At 36.9% G+C, this 8,461-nt stretch overlaps 1 protein-coding gene across 3 annotated transcripts in view; it reads right to left on the bottom strand.

Moving 5' to 3' along the window:
• LOC135214313 (D-beta-hydroxybutyrate dehydrogenase, mitochondrial-like) overlaps positions 1-8,135 on the bottom strand; it is a 17,227-nt gene extending 9,092 nt beyond the window's left edge. The window contains exon 1 of one of the 3 annotated variants that reach the window (XM_064248479.1): positions 8,028-8,135. The gene's annotated coding sequence lies outside the window, so the exon portion shown is untranslated. The other 2 variants (XM_064248477.1, XM_064248478.1) reach the window with 2 other exon arrangements.
• Between the last annotated feature and the right edge of the window lie 326 nt (positions 8,136-8,461).

The following is an 8,461-nucleotide window of genomic DNA, read 5'->3' on the forward strand; positions in this document are numbered from 1 at the left end:
AAGCCTGCAAAGTTTACCTTGTTGTTGTTGTTGATCTTGTGTTGAGGGGGGGGGGGGGGGATTTGGGGCAGGGGCGAGGCGAGTTTAAGAAAGCCTAAAAAGGTCTGAAAAAGGAATTTCAGGACGGGATGTTCATGATTTATTTATTAGAACGAAAATTTAGAAAAAATAAATAAATACAGAATTCCAAAGCTCTTAAGCGAAAGGAAAAAATGCCATTGAGTTTTGCAATGAGAGGATTCAGATCAAGTGATAATAATAATAATAAAATAATAATAATAATAATAATAATAATAATAATAATCAATAATAATAATAATACCAGCTTATATCCAAATTTAATATTTAATAAAAAAAACTCATAATAACACATTTATAATAATAATAATAATAATAATAATAAAATAATAATAATAATAATAACAGCCACTTGTATACAAATTTGACATTTGTTAAGAAAAACTCATAACAACACATATATAATAATAATAACAATAATGATAACAACAATAATAATAATAATACCAGCTTATATCCACATTTAATACTGGTTAACAAAATTTCATAACACATTTATAATAATAATAATAATAATAATAATAATAATAATAATAATAATAATAATAGTAATAATATAATATAATAATAATAATAATACGAAAAATGAAACCATAAACCACATAGCAAGTGAATGCCCGGCACTTGCACAGAACCAGTACAAAAAGAGGCATGATTCAGTGGCAAAAGCCCTCCACTGGAGCCTGTGCAAGAAACATCAGCTACCTTGCAGTAATAAGTGGTACGAGCACCAACCTGAGGGAGTGATAGAAAACGATCACACAAAGATCCTCTGGGACTATGGTATCAGAACGGATAGGGTGATACGTGCAAACAGACCAGACGTGACGTTGATTGACAAAGTCAAGAAGAAAGTATCACTCATTGATGTCGCAATACCATGGGACACCAGAGTTGAAGAGAAAGAGAGGGGAAAAAATGGTGGATAAGTATCAAGATCTGAAAATAGAAATAAGAAGGATATGGGATATGCAGTGGAAATCGTACCCATAATCATAGGAGCACTAGGCACGATCCCAGATCCCTGAAAAGGAATCTAGAAAAACTAGAGGCTGAAGTAGCTCCAGGACTCATGCAGAAGAGTGTGATCCTAGAAACGGCACACATAGTAAGAAGAGTGATGGACTCCTAAGGAGGCAGGATGCAACCCGGAACCCCACACTATAAATACCACCCAGTCGAATTGGAGGACTGTGATAGAGCAAAAAAAAAAAAAAAATAAATAATAGTAATAAGTAATAATAAATAAATCAGAGCATTCTCACTTACCAAGCGAGACGCACTTATCTACAACTTCAATATTCAATAGAAAAAAAAAAACTCTCAACAGCAATAAATAAACAATAATAAAAATAAAAACAATAGCGCCCACTGCATTTAGAAAATGCAGTGGACACCTCCGTTCGCGTCAAGGTTCCCCACCCCCCCCCGCCAATGACTTTAATTTCGGCATCTTGATTGGAATTGATTTTTTTAAAGTCGCCCTCGGAGGAGGAGGAGGAGGAGGAAACCACAGGGGAGACTCCTGCTCACGCCCATTAGCCCGTCAGCGAAGGCGCCCCTTTTCGGACTTTGGTCGATTTAGTGGTCCAAAGTTGAGTTGGATTCAAGATGAGATAATCAACTGCTTAAAAAAAAAATTCATATATGTCTTATATAAATCTAATGCAGTGGTGATTGTTTTTATTTTTATTTTTTTTCTATTTGAAATATTGAATGTGTATATATATATATATATATATCTATATATATATATATATATATATATATGTATATATATACATATATATATATATATATAATATATATATATACATATATATATAACTGAATCACGAAAATCAGGAACGTGATGAATACTGTAAATAAAGGCAAATTCCTCGAGGTAAGTGAAACAATGGAGTACCACTGCAAGGCCTTTCGACTTCTCGTCCTTTCTAGCAGACTCAGAATAAAGGACGAGATTCGAAAGGCCTTGCAGCGGTACTCCATTGTTTAACTTAAACCTGTGGATTTTGCTTCTATGTACATATATTCATCACGCTCCAAAGTTTCCTGATTCAGTTCAGTTATATATATATATATATTATATATATATATATATATATATATATATATATATATATATATTAAAACTGTATCACACACACAATTGTTCTGTGCACTAACCCAGTTAATAACAAGACCTCATTTAAACTGGATGGTATAACTATAGCACAGATATCTATTCAGTAATTAAACACTAGAAGTTGGAGGGGGTTCTCTCACACTTTCTCTTTTGTGTGTGTATATATATTCTTTTGTATATATATATATACAAAAGAATATATATACACACACAAAAGAGAAAGTCCGAGAAAGTGTGAGAGAACCCCCTCCAACTTCTACAGTGTTTAATTACTGAGAGAAAGGAATGCCAGGAACAGCTCTAGACGCCCCTGAGAAGTGGCCTTGACCACAGGGAAAGGAGAGAGAGAGAGAGAGAGAGAGAGAGAGAGAGAGAGGAGAGAGAAAATTATTCTCCTGTCCTTGGACTACCGACGTGATGGGGAATCTAACACCATGAAAAGGTTGTTGAAGAGACCGAAGGCAGGATTCCACTAATTCATTCATGCGAATTTGCAAACACCAGCAGAGGTGGGGAACTTGCCACAAACCTCCTAAGCAAGTCAGGCTGAAGCTGTTAAATCTAATTTTAACGTAAAATTTTAGAGCAAAGGCCAAGCGCTGGGACCTGGGAGGTCATCCAGTGCTGAAAGTAAGGTTGGATATGTTTGAAGTTTGCCTTAATTACTTAAATTTGCTTTAATTACTTAAAACAAAATCTACGGTTATATGAATTTCTGCATGAAACCAGGACTACTACACATGACGAGTTTTACAGCGGAATCGCCGGAACAACACGAATATTTCAGAACGAAACGGTAATCTTTTGTTTATTTTTTTTTTTTACTTTTATTTAGAAACAGTTGCTTTACTATAAGCTCCCATCTAGGTGGCAACTGCGCATCCTGCACTTTATGATTCGTAATCCATCATTTCAATGTTGCTCAAACATCGCTGCATTTAATGATCTATACCAAATTTTAACGCAACAATAAAAAAAAAAAGGGTGAAACCGTGGAAAATGAAGAGAACCCTTTCACTTTTAAGAGAGAGAGAGAGAGAGAGAGAGAGAGAGAGAGAGAGAGAGAGAGAGAGAGAGAGATTGCTGTTAAAAAAAAAAGGTAAAAGAGACGCCTCTCTTTTATTTAGCTATAAAACAAGGTGCACATATATCAACGTTGCTATAAAAGCGATCATAAACCGGGGGACACAATGAACTAGACCGACATCGCGTAGGAGCTAAAAATCTGCACATATACTCAGTCACAAACGCGAGTGAGCCCAGGACAAAATATGTACTCTCAAGAGTTCGTTATATTGTAATGACCTTGATGATAGACTCGTACTAAAGAATGCATAACTACTTATAAGTCCATGTATATCATATACTTCCTTAAGTATACTGGTATATAATTGTTCAGGACCTGTTTAAGTATTTACTTTATGATGGTCTCGTACTAAAGAATGCATAACTACTTGTAAAAAGTCCATGTATATCATATACTCCTTTAAATATACTGGTATATAATTGTTCAGCACCTATTTAAGTATTTACTTTATGATAGTCTCGTACTAAAGAATGCATAACTACTTATAAAAAGTCCATGTATATCATATACTCCTTTAAGTATACTGGTATATAATTGTTCAGCCCCTGTTTAAGTATTTACTTTATGATGGTCTCGTACTAAAGAATGCATAACTACTTATAATAAGTGCATGCATATCATATACTTCTTTAAGTGTACTGGTATATAATTGTTCAGCCCCTGTTTTAGTATTTACAGTATGATAGCCTCGTACTAAAGAATGCATAACTACTTATAAAAAGTCCATGTATATCATATACTCCTTTAAGTATACTGTTCAGCTCCTGTTTAAGTATTTACATTATGATAGTCTCGTACTAAAGAATGCATAACTACTTATATAAAGTCCATGTATATCATATACTTCTTTATGTATATGATATATAGTTGTTCAACACCTATTTAAGTATTTACAGTATGATAGTCTCGTACTAAAGAATGTATTACTACTTATAAGTCCATGTATATCATATACTTCTTTAAGTATACTAGTATATAATTATACAGCTCCTATTAAGTATTTACATTATCTATAGTAAGTTTTATAAGTTTTCATTGTAAGTTGAAAAAAAAACAGTAGTCTTATTACAAAATTATTATCTAATGCCTCCGGGTCTTGTTACTCAGCATTTCTCTCGATCTTCCTATGAAAAGTCATCGTGTTGTGGTTCTCAGACGACGCACGTATCACCCACAAACAAACATACATCAGGCGCTCTTTCATCGTTTGTTTTCTCTCTCACGTCACGTACCACAAACTGGTTTGTGTTCACCTTCACCAGATTTGGCAGAAAAGACCAGAATGGGCAACGAATCAATCTGGTTTTCTCATAATTGGGCATTAAGAAGCTTTTCACATAACGTTGAAAATACTGCCAGCCATTATTCTAGAAATAACTTGAAACGAAACCCACATCATTTGTCACTCACTGATAGGGTTGGCATAAAAAGCCAAAGAGTTACTGTGGGTTTGAATTTGGAAAAGCAAAGCAAATTATATAAAGAATATAGGCCTAGTGTAATCCCCTCTCAGTAGTCAACAATATATCACTTACTTTACACCCACTAGGCCTACCTTAGAATCCAGAATTTTCAAGGAACTATATGCCTATTTTTGTGACTCTATGCCAGACATGAGTTTCAAACATTCGAGAAGCCACTGAATGTGACAGCAGTTTACATCACAGTCACAAAATGATTGAAAATCGGCGCTCACGTCACTACCTTTTCACTCCGCTTAAGCTCAAGCACAGGACTCGTCTTGGACCTCATCACACAGTACTGGTTACTCCGCTCAACGCATTGTTGCCACATTTCCGCACCACATATACAGTCAACAATCGGTAGACTCTATAAAGGGCCCCATACACTGAACGATTGTATGAACGATTGTCTGTATCGTTCGCAAAAACATTGTTAAAAGGGGCCCCCATACACTGAACGATTGTCTGTATCGTTCGCAAAAACACTGTGTTTTAAGGTCCCATACACTGAACGATTGTCTGTATCGTTCGCAAAAAAACATTGTTTAAGGGCCCCATACACTGAACGAATATGTCTATCGTTCGCAAAAACATTGTGTTTCAAGGGCCTGTACAGTGAACGATTGTATGAACGATCGTCTGTATCGTTCGCAAAAACACTGTATGAACTTGTCTGAATGCAAAAGTGGGCGGAGTTTCATGGTCTGAAAGTCTCAGCGGGAATCTGTCACGACGAGGTAGCTGGCTTGCGACTTAGAAGTCTGTCATACACAGGTCGTTCAATGTACTATGTTTGTCTGCGATATAACGCTATAGCGCACGTCTCTTCTAGAGATGATATGCCATGTCTTCTCGTGACAAAATCTTTGTTCTGACTGAAATTAGTGCGGAGATCGTTCATACTGTTTGAGTGGTGTGTGTGTGTGTGTCGATAACGACAACCGTTCAGACAGTCGTTCGTACAATCGTTCAGTATATGGGGCCCCTTAACGTATATCGTATAAAATATTTGCTTTCCTTTACTTTTCTGATAACAAGTCAACAGGGAAATAAATTCTAATAGATTTAAATCGCCTTAATTAGGCGGGACACTAAGCTGTCACTCTGTTATAGTCTGCATTCTATGTATCAATCAAGATATCACTCGACCAACTTCTGGTATATACTTCATAAATTGGTGGTTCTATATTCACTCATTATTATACGAACATGTATGTTACATTTGACCTCCAAGTCCAAGGGCTCTAGTACTAAACACGGCGAAACAGTGATTCACCAGTACTGTCTCGTCGTGTTTAGTACTAGCCCCTAGGTGGTCAAATGCGTTAAGCCGAGATTAGTACTAGCGCCTGGGCGATCAAATCCTATTAGGGACATATAAATATGCAAATGACCGAGAATAAAGGTCAATGAATCACGCGATATAAGAAAATAATACATTTGACCATAAATCCTTAGCAAAAAGAGTGTGGAAATTTTTTTTTTCCAAAGTTGGTGTGGCAGATTGTAAGATGAATACACCACAGGCACACCCGATCATCTTGTGCACAAAAACTTCCACCTTTGCTATATTTGCGCGTTTCGGACACACCAAGTCATCGCATTCCTGCCCTTCCTATTATACATGCTGCTGGTCTATGGGAAGGACAAGTTCCAGCCAGCCCGAGGAATTCTAAATGTTGTCTGCACGGCGTCTGCGATCGGTGTTTAGATCAGAGGCTGCAGTGCCATTACTGCATGTTTACTCGGGTGTGCGCACTGTAGTTGCGATGCGAATGAATATTGTACACACACGAACACACACATATATATCTTAGAAAATTTAATCCAATCAGTGGGTGCGACTTCGTAGGGCAGCGCTGTTGCCATTTCGACGAAGTCCCTGGATCACTCGCTCCACACTTCCAAAGACAGCGAGAAACCAAGAGGCTTCACCCTTCTGATACGACTTCCTTTTAAAAAAATGTTGATAAAGTACTATGTATATATATATATATAGTATATATATGTATATATATATATATACTATATATATATATTATATATCCTTATATATATATATATATATATATATATATATATATCTATTATCGGCACAGTGACTCATTCGCTAGATCTGCGCTGCGACTATTCGAAGGTGGTATGGCGATGCTTTGCAACCTTGACCCAAAATGTAATACAAATGTTTGAGTAAATTACAACACACATGCACACACACACACACATTCAATCTCCCCAAACTATGCCATCGACCGCGCAGGACTTATGATAAAGCGGTTAATTCCAACGGCCTTCCCATAAATTAAAAAGAAATTAAAACAATATTAGAAGCTGAGATGGCAAAAGAATGAAGTTCTGCTCGATTTACGTCACTCATTGGCAGGAAATGAAACTGGTCACTGTGAGATCCTGCTTTCTTTCTTTTTTTTCTGTGACGAATAGCGGAGGGTGGGGCCACTGATTGGTTGCTTTTATATTAGGCCAACGCAAGATCACGACCGAGTAGACCTAAGTTCGATCCCTGGATGTTAGTCGACTGTTACCAATCACAGCTACACACAGAGAGAGAGAGAGAGAGAGAGAGAGAGAGAGAGAGAGAGAGAGGCCTGTTATCAGAAGTGTCGAAACGCGAACCGACAAAACTGAAGACTGTGAGTTCGCCCAAACCACCAATCACTTTTTTACGCGCCAGATTTTTTCTCAACCTTAAGAAATAATGATGAGTCACGTTGCAAGCTAATATAAAAAAAGGTGATAAAAACCATGGAAAAAATTAACGAAAAAAAAGAATAACTTAAAAAAAATGACTTTGACTGCAAGACAATTGTTACTTTGACATCAATTATGGTCTACGGACGCTTTGGTCGACGCAAGTTATTTGAAATTCGATCTGTTGGTCAGGTGCCTTTGCATAAGTTTGCTTCCAGAAAAATAATTGCCTTTAGAACCAGGAAACAAGTAAATATAATGAAAAAAAAATTACTGGGGACCAGTATGATTTCAAGCAACGTAAGACATCTAATAATCTCCGGTTGACGATGTACTACGAAACAGCTGTTTTTGAAATAGAGTTCGGATACGCTTCGTTCACATAGTCCTACGAGTATCTTAAACGAGAACCAGGCTTTGCAAATTGCGATCCTCGACGTGAATGGTTGCTTATTCTGAATAATAATTAGCTTATGAACTGAGGAAACATAGTACAGTGGTTCCATCGATGAAAATATTAAGTCTCCAAGCTTAGAAACGTTCACTTAGAGACTAACCCTACCTTGTATGATGGTATGTTACTCAGGAGAACACTGCTAGTCTCGATCCTTGCACTATAGTACCATGACACACTACTGATGGGACTAAGGTCCTGAAGCGGACTATCGCGGCACAACCAAGCTATCCTGGCGTGTAACCCTGAGAGTCTCACTGACCATTCCAGAAGCAGGTGGGTGGGGTAGGTCTGGCAGGGGTCTTTATAGGGGAAGGAAGGAAGAAATGGCGGCTAAGATGCGGATGTCACCTGCAGTCAAGTGGATTGTTGGTTAGTACTAGTGCTATATTTTTTTTATTTAGAGTATTAGTGATAACTATCGCTTCGCATTCTTAGTTGTTGCTGTTAGTGTTTTTTTATGTTTACTGCAGACATTTTCTTGTTTGTGGTAAGTAAACGGAATAGTCGTATCTATCTATAGCTTTACTTGGCTTGATACG

Source organism: Macrobrachium nipponense, chromosome 45 (genome assembly GCF_015104395.2).
Source record: "Macrobrachium nipponense isolate FS-2020 chromosome 45, ASM1510439v2, whole genome shotgun sequence".
Lineage (NCBI taxonomy): Eukaryota > Metazoa > Arthropoda > Malacostraca > Decapoda > Palaemonidae > Macrobrachium > Macrobrachium nipponense.